The 13,503-nt window shown below is 43.1% G+C and overlaps 1 protein-coding gene across 3 annotated transcripts in view; it reads left to right on the top strand.

Annotated features, from left to right (window-relative positions):
- SLC14A2 (solute carrier family 14 member 2) overlaps positions 1-13,503 on the top strand; it is a 441,255-nt gene that overhangs the window by 238,454 nt on the left and 189,298 nt on the right. For 2 of the 3 annotated variants that reach the window (XM_019652888.1, XM_019652889.1), the window contains one exon: positions 10,707-10,802. The gene's annotated coding sequence lies outside the window, so the exon portion shown is untranslated. The remainder of the gene's footprint in view (positions 1-10,706; positions 10,803-13,503) is intronic. The other variant, XM_019652890.1, reaches the window with a different exon arrangement.

The raw sequence follows: 13,503 nt of genomic DNA, 5'->3' as shown, positions 1-13,503 counted from the left end.
TTTGTTTCTCTCGGGGTGATTATAGTTGATAGATGTTTATTTGTATCATGTGCTGGGATGCACAATGCCCACACAGGCAGGTTCAGACCCCACCCTCCCAAACAAACAGTCCCGCCTGCCACTACTTACATAGAAGCTCTGCCGTCTCTTCCTTCCTGTGAGCTACGGATCATGAGTTCACTGCAGATAGTCTCTAATCTGGGTTCCCTGTAAATTGGGCAAACAAGGAGGCAGGCAGGTAGACTGATGAAGAACAGGGATGGGCCTTGTGTTTAGAAAGCCTAAAGTCAACACCTGCTCCCCCTCTTGACAGTCATGTGGCCTTGGACTCCCTAAGCCTCAGTGCGGGAAACAGACGGCAATGATGGTCCTGACTTCACGGGGTGGGAGTGAGGATTAAGGGACATAATGCGTGCAAAGACTCCAACAGCGTCTGATGCAGTGTAGATGGTCCTTAAATGACAGCTTTTATCATTAAAGGGGAAAGTTATTCTTAAAGGCCATAGGAAACAGCCAAGGCCATTCAACCTGCCACTTTACCCTTGACCCAACAGTGAGGCATGGTCTGGTCATAGGCAGGTTTGGAAGGTGTGCCATCGCCCTTCTGTTATCCTTTTTGCCTACTTCCATTTCCTCTTGGCGTTTTCTGCATGTCGAGTGAGGCAGCAGCACAGTGCATACAGGTAAATTCCGACTGTGAGGCTGGTGGCCAGCATGTCACTAAGCCCCCTGGGGACGAAGGTCTCTGAAGGAGATCACGTAGCCAGTATGGGGTACCCTGCCATGTAATGAACCCATGACATATGGCCAGTCCTCAGCCAAAGGCTGGCTGAATGTGAGTCAGCGCATTATGACAGAGTTTTGCTTTAGTATAGATTTTAAAAGCCTCCATGCTCAGAACCAGCTGAAAAGGTGCAAATGAGCCCAATGTGAGAGGCCTGGCCTGCCCTTCTCTCAATATATCTGATTCCCAGAATGTTTCATGAGGCTAGCTGACTGGTTGGAAGAATATATTTTTAAATAAATAAGATATGAAAAGACATTGGAACTCTAACATCTAATAACTGAGTGACCTGGGCAGAAAATCATGTGTCCTCCTGAAAGATGAGTTTCCTCCCTTATTAAAGGACAAGAACTCTACCATGGCTTTCCAGCAGGGGCTTTGGGTGTACTTTATCAGGGTCCTGAAAACCTGAGTTCCTGTCTGGCCTTTCCTACCAACTAGCTGGCTGACTCCCAGTAACTTTCTGAGCTTCTCTGAGCTGCAGATTCCCTAGCTCCAAAATGAGGGTCTTGGCACAAATAGCCTCACAAGTCCCTGGCAGCTCTGAAACTCCACTGTCTTCTGAGAGAGAAGCTGTGACTTGGTTTACCAAACTACACAGCATCCTATAAACATAAGGTCAGTTCCCAGCCTGGTGGCACCAGGCACACTGCCAATCTTCAGTGACGTCGTGTGGATAAATTAGTTATAATATTTCAAATAAGGTAGATTCAAATGCTACTCTTTAAAAAGAAAAAAAAGAAATTAAAAAGTGGGATGTATGCAATGTTAAAGTGTGTATGTGTGTGCGCACGTGTGTGTGTGTGTTGGGGGTTCTGTGTGCAATTTACAATTTTTTGATGCTCATACCTCACCTCTGTGAAATGCTAGAAAGTCTGGGGTGGGAGGGGGGCATTGGCAAATCTATCCAATGTCAGTCCCACTCATAGAGCAGTCCATCTTCTTTGGAGTGTGTGTGTGACCTTTACAGGTTGTCACATCCTGGGCATGGCACCAAGCAGTCCTCCAAGGGGGCTGGCGTGAAGGAGCAGGCCCTGAGCCATGGGGCGGTGCAAGCAGCAGTTTCTGGGCCCCGTGCCAACCTCCAGATAATTGTCAGCAGCGGGAGAGAGGTGGCTGAGTTTGGCAGACCCTGTCTCTGACAGATAGATTGTCCGCTTTTCACCAGTGCGGCATCATGGCAGCAAGGAGGACTGCTGGGGAGCCAAAATGTGTACAGAGGTGGGAAGAAGGAAGAAGGCAGGAGGAGAGAAGGGAGAGTCGGAATGAGAGCGACAGACAGAAACAGACAACAAAAGGATGGCTAGAGAAACGACAGAAAAGAAAGAGATGGGGATCATAGAGCTATCAGCTAAAAGAGAAAAAAAATACAGATGCAATGATACAGATGGAGGCAAGCCAGAGGCAGGAGAGAAACGTGGAAACAAAGGGAGAGGAAGAGGACACCCTCTCTGTCTTAGAGCTTTGGCCCATTGTGAGCCTCTGGAGCTTTTGGTGGGTTCAGTAAGAGAAGCAGCACCTCCAGAGTCAACTGCAAATATGTGCAGAGGGGAAAATAGAAAAAAGCACCCAAACCAGCTCCATTTTCTCATGGAACCCCATTGTTGGCAGCTCTGGTGGCAAAGGGAGTTTCATGAGAGCACCCAGGTTCGATTCACATCCTTCCAGGCCCAGGCAGGGCAGTGAACAAGAGACAAGTCCATGGAGGGCACTGACATTTTCATCCCTTCCCTCCTCCTCTGGCCCAGGAGGTGGGGCAGCTGGGGTGAGGGGTGGACTCCAACAGCTGCTTGGCTGGCTGTGGAGGGAGGTGACCAGATGGGGAGGACCCTTGAATGGGGTAGATGTGTGGAAAGCCACATGCTAGGTGTGAAATGGAGGTAATTGTCAGGCTGTAAATATCAGAGGCTTCACTGGATGGGAAATAGAAAGAACAGTGTCCTCCTGGCTATGTAGGTGACTGAGGGCTATCAGTAGCATCAACCACCCACATCCATGAAGCACCTAGTTGTGTGCCAGGCATGAGGCTAAGCGCTTTGCAGAAGTCATGTATCTTATCAGCCATACCCCAATGAAGCCTGTGGTTTATTAGCCGCATTTCGCAGAGAAGACATGTAGCCTAATTCCATGGGCTTTTCCCAGCTGGGCCAGACCATTTTGTACCAATGGGCACAGATTTAGTCATATGTGATAATATTCGTCAGACATCCATTTCGTGTGAAACTGTGCTCGGACGGGGTTGGTGGGAAAGTGTGGCAGTAGGTGGTGGAGAAGAGCGGGGCAGATGGGAAAGATGATGGATAAAGGCACAGAGAGACAGGAACACTGCACACGAAGAGAAGAGAAGTCTTCTTGGGAGAGACGGCATGGGCATCTGCCGCTCTTATCAATACGGTGCCCGAGGATGAAGGCTGAAATGTGTTATGAGGGTCCGTCGGAGCACGTGACAATTTCTCAATGGGAGGGACAGGCCAGGCACACGGCACAAGTTCCATCTGAGCCAGGCCTCGAGGCACTAGTTCAAAATGTGAGATTGTGAAGTGCAGAGAGAAAGTGACTTCCAGATGGATGGAACTGCCCAGGCAAAGGCACAGAGGCTGCCAAAATAGGCCACAGTCCGGTTAAATTATCTCCTACTTCCCCTCAGGAGGCTCTTTCAACAGGTAGGGAGCAATAGACAGGTAGGTTGAGGTTAGACTGAGGAGAGGGTTACATTCAGGGTTCAGTGGGCAGTGACTGAAGATGTCTGAGCAAAGGATGTCTCAGCCCTCACATGGCCCTGTGAATGAATGCCTGGCCACCATTCACTGATTCTTTCATTCAGCCAATGTTTCTCATGCCCCCACTGTGTGCCCGGCCCTGTCCGGATAGATGGGCACGTCAGTGAACAAAGCAGGCAGAGTTCCCTGACCTGTGGAGCTCTAATTCTTGCAGGGACACGTGCACTTTATGCCTCACCCACCAACGATGAGACAGTGTTCACAGGGGCAGGAATTTAGAGTTCATACACAAGCAGGAATCAACCCCTTTGGAGCCCTCAGTGTTGCTGGGAGGTCAAGGGACAGTACCAGGGTGTCTGGGGCCTGTGATGGGAGAAGTCACAAACCAAAGCATCATATTCTTAGCCAAAGTTCTCTTGGTTGCAATTAACAAATTAAACTGGCTTAAGTAGTGAAAGATGATTTATGGGTTCATGTAGCCAAACTCCAGAAAAACCAGGGGTGGGAACTGGGCCTCATGAATAACTAGAATTGGGGATTTTAATGCAATCCATCCCTCAACCTTCATTTATGTTTCTATGGATGTGATGTCATTTCCTCAAATTGGCTGTTTTGAGGATTTGCCATGCTGACAGTATCCTGACAGTTCAATAGCCACACGGGAAAGTTGGCCTCCTCTGTCCAGTTCCTCTTTGCAACTTCTAGGGAAGGACTCTGGCTGGCCTAGCTTGGGTCATATGCCCACCCCTTGGGCCAATCTCATAGCCAAGGAAATGAGTTCCTGTGATGCACATGGGCTGGGTTACCTGTTCCCATTTATGGCTAGGAGAGAAACAGGGAGAACAAAAATAAAAGATATCTGCTACTAGGATTGTAACAACTTAAAACCCACTTTACTTAATAGACAATTACATTGAGTAGTGCCCCCAGCATTTCTCAAAAATATATAATAAAGGTCACTCCTACTCAATTATGCCTGGGACATAGATATTACTCTCCCCACTCCACCCTCGCAAATAATATAAAGTGATACCACTGAACAATTTAGACAAAGAAAAAACACAGTGTGAATGAGCTTTCCTAGAGGAAGGTCAAGTAGATTATTGTAAAGATACAGCATTTGGGATATGGGGAGAGTGGGGCTCATCTAAAAACAAAACCAGGTACCAGCAAGTCCCGGGACTCACCAGAGTGACATGAGCAGAGCCTCCTGCCTGGGATCCCAGAGTATCAAGGCAGGGCTGCCACTTCCTCTCCCAGCCACCACCCCCACCTCCCAGCAGGATTGGGAAACTTGGTCAGGAACAGTGCCTTCAGCTACAGGCTCTTCATTAGCTGAGAAGCCCAGCCCTGCAGGAAATCCCGAGCTGAGGAACAAGAACAATTTGAAAGGATGCAGGAGGCATTAAGCCAGAATGGTTCTCCAGGGGGCGGCGGAGCTAAGTGGAAATTCAAGCGAAAAGAACGGAAGGGGGACCGAGTGGGGCCATTATTTGGGAAAGAAAAAGAATGCTTACCATCAGGGGCGAGGGCAACATCTTCTCTAGGAAGGAGAAATCAAAAGCAAAATAAAGAGAAAATTTAACAAAAATCAATGTTGTAAAAACACACATTCATACTTCGAGAGAGAAGTTTCTAGAAACTTAGGGAAGAGACACAGCTCTCTCTGATGGAAAGGATATTGGATGAGAAGCAGAAGCCGGGGGTCTGGCCTCACTTAAACCAGTGATGCACTGACTTTGTTTCCCCATTTGGAAAACAAGCTGACCACCCCTGCCTTGTACACAACACAGTATCACATGAGGGTCCACCGAGATGATGAATAGAAAAGCAGTTTTTAAAATATTAAGCAACTCTATTGTGATTAATTAGGTTAAGTGAATAATTAGAAAATGACAGAAATTAGGTCACTATAATGCTGGAAGGCAGGAGTCCGTGAAGGAGGCTATTTAGGACTCAGGTGAACTTGGCATCCTGTTAAATGACATGAATGGAAGCAAAAGATTTTATATTTTTTTAGAAGCATATATGATCGCTGAGCACCTACTATATTCTCAGTCCCTTGCAAGATGTAAAGGATAATGTGGAAGAGGCGTACTATCAAATGAGATAAGCATGCACAAATACGTGCGTGAATTAGGATAAAATAGCTATCATGTTCTTTTTCTAATCATTTTCAACTGTTCATATTCATTTTGTTTTGCTCACGTTATCTATCCTGTTCCTAAGTCTGCTGTTTGATTTTGAGCAATGTCTATTTACCTTTTGGTTGCCTCTGATGGCCCCCTAATTTTTGTGATGACATTATGTTTCTCCCGCCACTTCTTTCCTGAGCTCTGCTAGCTCTTTTTTTTTTTTGTCTCTTTTAGTTGTCTTAACATTTCTTCCTTGAGCTCTTATTTTCTATAAGTGATCCTTTTCCTTAAGGTTTTTGTTGTTGTTGTTTGTCTGTGCTCATTTGCTTGATAGTTTCCTTTAGCTCTATGGCAACACAATCTGGTTACATGTTCTTTGTCTATTTGTTTTCTCTAATCATTACCTTCTTTTCTCGCAGCATCTTCGTAGAGCTCTTCTGATGGTTTCTTTTTTATTCTGGCTCATATTTGACTGAGATAAGCTTGTCCTTAACCAGCTGTGTTTCAGAATATTTACGGGACAGGGGCCAGGCCATGATTCCATCCAGCAGAGAGTCTCTTTCATTTATGTAGGTGCATCTTAGGACTCACATGCATATGTTCACATATTGATTTAGCCTTGACTTCTCCCCATAAAAAAGAAGAGGTTGAGAGTTGCAAGATTGATTAGTATTGAACCTATCTTCTCCAATCGGCCTCCTCCATAGACTACTGAGTGCAGAGATGACATACCTAGGTGTTTTCTTGCTTATCCCACCTCCCCTGCTTCTAGTGAAGCCAAACAGAGTCCAAGGATGTTCTCACAGACAAACCATTCTCTGTAGACCAGTTGTTCCCCCAAAGATGGCGTTGGTTCTGAACTCTATGCTCTGCAGCTTTGTTTGAGGTCAGTGGCAACAGACATCTTTTAATGTCTACCTGCCCCTGGTTGGAGCTTCATTGCATTTGGCAGCCTTTCCTCAACAAACGTGATGTTTGAATTTCTGGTTTTCATTTCCCTTGTTGTTTTGGAATAAATTCATAAAGAAGTGAGCAGGGTTGTCTTAATACTGCTATCTTAAAAATAGAAGTCCTTTTTAGAAGGCTGTAAACCCCTGTCTTGCTGCCTCTGTATCTCCAGCACCTGATACTATATCTGAGAAAAAAGAAGATACTCAATAAACACTTGTTAAATAAAATGAATAAATAAATGAACAATTCTCAAATGTAATAGTTGAGACATAGCTGCATTTAAGGCCTCTCTTCAAAAGAACTTCAGCAACTAGTTCTCCTGGTTCCTCCTTGAAACAGCATAAGGCATATTCCCCAGGGTATTTCTCATGGTTCAGAGATCTCCTACTCACTGTTCTCCCATCTTTCATTATAGTTTCTTAGCATCCTGCTGTCACTCACTATCTGAGCCAAGTCAGAGAGCCTAGTATACGTGAAGAAGTTAATTCTACAGAAACACTTTATATAGTGGGTTTTGTTTTTTTTCTTTCTAGTCTCGTGTCTAGCTTCAGTTTTTATGGGTGCATTTTGAATTTGTTTTTCCTTGGCTTACTTCTGAAATTGAAAAAACTCTATATTTTCTTTACCACAAATCTTCAGAAAACTAAAGGCAGAATGGAATCCTTCTATTTGGGTAAATAATAGAGATAACTATTCACATTTCCTACAGCTACAGGTCCCCAGGTCCCTCAATGGTCAGGACTCCATCTAGATGCAGCCAGGAGGAAGGATTCTTTGAGAATTGGAACATCACAAGATATGGATACTCTTTTCAGCCCTTGTAAATTTCATGGGGGTCTTCAGCATGGATGTGATCCAAGAAAAGATTGGCCTGGCTTGTCAATAGAGATACTGAGTCCAGATTTCTTCCTGGTTCCCCTTTCAAAAGAGAGGAGCTTTTGACTCAAGGAATGTACTTCTTAAGTCCCTTAGAAAAAAAGTATGTCACAGACTATTCTTATGCCTTCCATGTGGGACATAATAGGCACTTGAAAAGTATATTTATTAATTTCTGATTTTCCTCGGGTCTACAGGTAAAATCAAAAACTGTCCTACTCACTCAAAACACTTCAGTGTCTAATCCCAAACAAGATTCCTCATTCCTTTTAGAGAACTTTGGTGGATGATTTCCTTTTTTTTTTCCTTCATCTCGAGTCTCTCAAACTTCTCTGATGTGCTCATGTTCTGTACACTTCTGACTGCTGAGCTGACTGCGATTACTTGCCCACACCTGCCCATGTGAATAGACATGGAGTCCACAGACATGCTGACTGTCCATAAGTGTCCATGCCAGCCTGCAAGACGAAGATGGATAGGATAGCAGGAAAGAGAGGGCCTGAGAGAGGCACACTACAGTCTGTATTAGTATTCCTAACAAAAGCACAATGACCAGGCATCTCTGCCCACAGCCAGGAGTATCAAAGCTTTCTTCCAGACATTCATCGATATGACCCCTACAGCCCTCATTACCAAAGCTGAACACCTTCTTACCTGCCTGAAAACCTATGTCCACCCCACCCCCCCACCCCAGCCCTGCCCTGGGGGCTTGGATGGGTTTTCAGTGGGCGCACCAAACATCCTGGTCTGTCTGAAACAGTCCTGATTTATGTCTAGTGTCCTGTCCAATTAGGCATTTGTCCCAGTCAAAAATGATTTTTGTGTGATAAATTATATGCTTTCCCTAGTTTAACTTAATGCTTAATTTTCAAAGGCAGCCTGAGTTGGAATGCCTCTGGTTATAAGAAACTTGCTTCTCTTCTTCCCACCTTTGTAGAAGAAGATTAGGACTCACCAAGGGAATAAGGTAGGCAGAGACCTGAAGTCCAGGCACACAAGTGACTTGGGGCAGACGATGGGGAAAAAGTTGACACTACCAGGGTGGCCAGACAGACTCAGAGAAATTTGCATGAGGCTTGAGGGAAAAACTTATCCCAGAGGTTGGGGGCTGGCCTCCAGGCTCAGGTGAGATATTCTGTGATAATACAATTTCCAGGCAAAAAAGAAGAGCATTTATGGAGGACAGGCATCTTGTCGGGCCGTTTCCTCCCTCTTTGTGTCTGCACATTTCAGCCAATAACGCACCAGTGATTTCTCTCTGTTATTTCATTTACGGCAATAACTTCAGGTCTTGTGTCTGGTCGTAATGGTGATCTATGTATGCCATCTACAGTGGGCATGGATAATGAATCCTATTTTATTTCTTAATTAAGAATTTGAAAGTACCCGCAAATTACTGCAATTAACATGGATTTTCTTCCTCATTTATTTACTTATTTAGATGCCTGAAATTGCACCCTTAGCTTAAACCAACTGCAGGGTTCAGAGCCTGTTAAAATATATAGCATTCATTAAAATATTTATTCTTCCCCAACAGTGAAGCTGCAATTTGGAAATGGTGGTGGTATCTATGTATGCAAAATGCCTCCCCCAAAAATATATCCATTGAATTCAGTCCATCCAGTTTGGTAATTTAAAAAGTTGAATCTCTTGACAATCCTTTGTGACTGAAATGAGCTAAGATTTTCAATAGCCTGATGTTATTTTACTTTAGCCAGTATTGTTGTTGTCCTTCTCAAAGTCCTTGGGGATATGAGCATCATCATATTTTCAGAAGTTCAATGCTCACTAAACGATAACAAGAGCAAGTTGAGGGTGGTTGAAGTCTTCTAACAGATTTCCAAACAACAGTACTTGGGATAAACTATTCAGCATCAAATTATCTGGTAGTTTTGAACATTCAACCTTAGTCTTCATTTTGGGGTTTTTGTATTTGTATTTGGTTTTGTTTGTAACTAGTTTGCATGGAGACACAGCTCCGAACACAGTGGTTGAAATTAACCAAAAACGCGTTTCAGAAACACAAACCCTTTTGTGTGGGCCAGTAGTCCCTGGAAATCACAGCCACCAGGGTTGCAAATGGATACAATCCTACCAGAAAGCAACTGGGAAATGGCATCTCAAAAGCCTTAAAAGATGCAAACCCTTTGAAATCCAGCTATTCCACTTCAAGAAATTTATCCTTAGGAAGGAATGAAGGATGTCTACCAAGATTTAGCTACAATAACATTCATGGCAGCCCTGTTTATAACAGCAAAACAAATAAAATAAAACACCAAAATGTGCAGTAATGACAGATTGAGTAAATTATGGTACAACCTTACATTAGAATAATAAAAAGCTATTAAAAACTGTGTAGATATCTATGGCTACATTACCCCAAAACTTAGCATCTTAAAACAACAGACATACGTTATCTCACAGTCAGGAGTCTGTGGGCATGGCTGAGCTGGGTCCTCTGACTCAGGGCCTCTCACAGGCTACAGTCAAGGTGATTGAATCATCTCAAGGCTTAACTTGGAGAGGATCTGCTTTCAGGTTCATTTAAATGGTTGTTGGCAAGATTCAGTTCTTCCTGGACTATTGATTGGAGATCTCCCTCAGCTTCTTGCCCTCCTTTCTGTTAGGGTAGCTCATAGTACAGCAGTTGACTTCATCACAGAAAGCAAGTCAAAGAGCAGGAGAGGCTGAGCAAGAGAGCAACCAGACTCTTTGTAACCCAGTCTCAGGGCTGACCGCCCATCACCCTTGCCATGCACTATTAGTTAGAAGTAGGCCAAGAATCCAACCCACACTCCAGGACAGTGAGTTATACAATGGTAAGGACACAAGAGGGCTGGGATCATTGTGAACCATCTTAAAAGCCATCTACCACACAGTTGAAGTTTGACAAAAGATATTCATAACATCTTATTCAATGAAAGAGAAGCAGGTCACAAAAAGTATGTGCAGTATGATCCCAGTTTTGTTAATTAAAAAGAAAATTAAAATATACATCCATATATACATCAATATTCGCACAATAATCTGTACGGGTTCCATGGGTTAACAGTGGTTCTATCTGGATGGTGGGATGACAGATGAGTTTTATGTCTTACTTCCTAATCTGTATTTTCTATTTTTTCTAAAACTAACATATATTGTTTACTATTTTAAAAAGAGTAAATGTTATTAAATTTAAAGAAGCAATTTAAATCTCCTAGATTTATCATTTCTGACCTCCATTGTCTATCTTTACAGCACTATTTCTTGCTTACTACTTGAAGTCAACTGAATAGAAGTTCACAACACCTGTTATAGAACTGCTTGATCCCACTGTGACCAAGGAAATCGTGAGTATGTTCTAGAACTTGTCACTGTGTTTGTGTCTTCTAAAACAACTATTATCACCAAAAATGCTACCACAGAAAACTAAAATTACTTTTCTTTCAGAGGTCACTAAGACCACATGGGAACCATGATTGACCTGAGAGAACCGGGTCTCGTGAGAATATTTTTCCCCTTGAGCCAGTGTCTTCCCATCTCAATTCAGGTTGTTTGCAGACCACAAGCTAGCATGATCACATAGCCAACTTCTCTAGAATTCCAAATGGATAGGTTCTATTTAGTTGTCAAAAATTGATGAACAGATCTGACACTGCCGAACATATTTGAAAGTTTGAAAAAGGAGAGGAGATGGAGAGTGAGAAGATAAAGTCATTAATAATCCCCACACTTCATTAGTTTTCCTGCCTCATGCCACCAGGAGGGTCTGAGTTGGGATGTCGCTGGTTCAGGTGTGAAATAACTTCTCTAGCAAAGTAAATGTTATCTTAAGGTCACTTACTGATGAAAACTACTGTTTTGCCAAACATAGATTTTTGGTTGTTTGAGAAGCAGACAGCTGCTCTACACTGATAGAGAACACAATGGGAGCTGCATAGGATGGATGAGCTGGTATCCGTGGGGTTTCCAAGATGGCAGAGGACTAGAACCAGGTCTGAAATACTGGTGGGTCTCTTTCCACTGGCATCTATAGAACTATAGCTGGTGTAAGAGATAACACTCAAATCTTGATGGTTTAATGTTACCAAACAGAAAAGTGTCCACCCACTTTATGTTCATCAGAGCCAAACACTAAACATCAAGTTTTGCAGTGGAGAAATTAAAAGAATTTATTGGCAGGGCACCAAGCCAGGAGAGTAGCAAGCTAGCACTCAAAATTCAAACCCCCAGATGGTTTTTAATCAAGGGTTTTTAAAGGCAGAGGTTGAAGGTTAGAGGTGAGAGGTCAAGGGTGAAGCTGATTGGTTAGTTCTCGTATAAGCCTCAGTGAGTTTCTTTAGTTTGATTAATTCACTTCCTGATGTCATCTTGTCTGGTGCTTTCAGCACTGTGGTGGGGTGGTCTAATCAGGTTGAAGAACCAAGGTTCTGAAAAATATCTCATAATTATGCATCAGTGATATCATCTTTAAAGCAAAAGACAGAAACTAAACATCTAGTGACCTTTGTTATTGTTTAAGCTATCATTTTGTGCTTAACTAGCTATATTTTTCTATTATCTCAAGCAAAGTGTACTTTTAAACATTTTTTCTGTTAACTGCTTTATAGACAGGCCTCTAGGACATGATTAACATGCTTTCTTAATCTTTGACTATAAGCTATGTGACAACCAAAGCAACTGAAACATTTAGTTAAAGCCTATACCTATATTTCTGTACTCCATGATCTAACACCTAAACGTGTTTACTGTTAGCTGCCAATTTATTAACAGTAGATCACTTTTCTCTCATATAAGGTCCAAACAGGTGTTTGTCTAAATGGTGAATCACTGCTATCTATGGCTTTGCCGTCTTTTTTTTGCTAAACTTTATTGGGGAAGAGTGTGTGTTTCCAGGACCCATCAGCTCCTGTCAAGTTGTTGTTTTCAATCTAGTTGTGGTGGCTGCAGCTCACTGGCCCATGTGGGAATCAAACCGGCAACCTTGGTGTTATGAGCACCATGCTATAACCACCTGAACCAACCAACTGCTCCTACTTCGCCATCTTACAGGGCCTCTGAGTTTTATGCTGGATTTTCTGCATCCACTTGGTTAACAAGGAGGGAGAAAGTGAAGATGGCACACCCACTTCTTCTCCACCATGGCCTATAATTGACACATATCACATCCCATTGGAGAGAATTGGTAACATGGGCCTCACCTTGATGAAAGAGGCCTTGGGTTAGTCCCTGTCTTGCAGTCACTTCCCCAAGAACTCCACTCTGTGGTAGGGGAAAATCTATCATGGGCTCAGTACGGGAAAATCATAATGTTAGAAAGATCCTGCGGAGGGAATTCTCAGTGGGCATTTAGACATCGATCAAAGAGCAAGAATTAATTGAATTATCAATGACTCTGAGTAATGACTCATTCTGCCCTATTTGAAGGAACTTCTAATACTAACCTTCTCATGGTTAAGGCAACAAGCCACTGATAACAAGGCTTTAAAGACTTCATGTTGTTCTATACTGGAAGTGCTAGTGTGCCTGCCAATGCTGAAAATCCACAAAAGCCACTAGGATCTCAAGATATCAGCCTTCAAACACATTTCTCTCTCTCTCTCTCTCTCTCTCTCTCTCTCTCTCTCTCTCTCTCTGTCTCTCTGTCTCTCTCTCTCTCTCTCTCTCATCGAGTAAAATGACAAGAATAGGATCTACCTCTTAGGTTTGGTGTACTCAAAGAAATAATCATGATACACATTATCTCAACCCCTGAGTGACTATCCACAAGTATCCACATATGATGAATAATCTCAGATATTTCTTACCAGCCTTACCACAATCTCTGGTTCTTGTACTATCATTGTTACTGTTAGGCTATGATTGTAATAATTAGCACTACCACCAATAATAAAATCATAATACCTTTTCTCTACAGCGCTTTACGTTTATGTATATGACTCTCATGACACCCTTATAAAGTGGAAAGGAGACTCACTATTATCACACCCATTTCATAGTTGAGAGAATTGAGCCTCATGAAAGCTAAGTGACTACATTATAGCCCAGTCAGAGT

This window comes from Hipposideros armiger, unplaced genomic scaffold, assembly GCF_001890085.2.
Source record: "Hipposideros armiger isolate ML-2016 unplaced genomic scaffold, ASM189008v1 scaffold_189, whole genome shotgun sequence".
NCBI lineage: Eukaryota > Metazoa > Chordata > Mammalia > Chiroptera > Hipposideridae > Hipposideros > Hipposideros armiger.
Note: the sequence above shows the minus strand (reverse complement) of the source record. Positions and strands in the feature narration are given on the sequence as shown.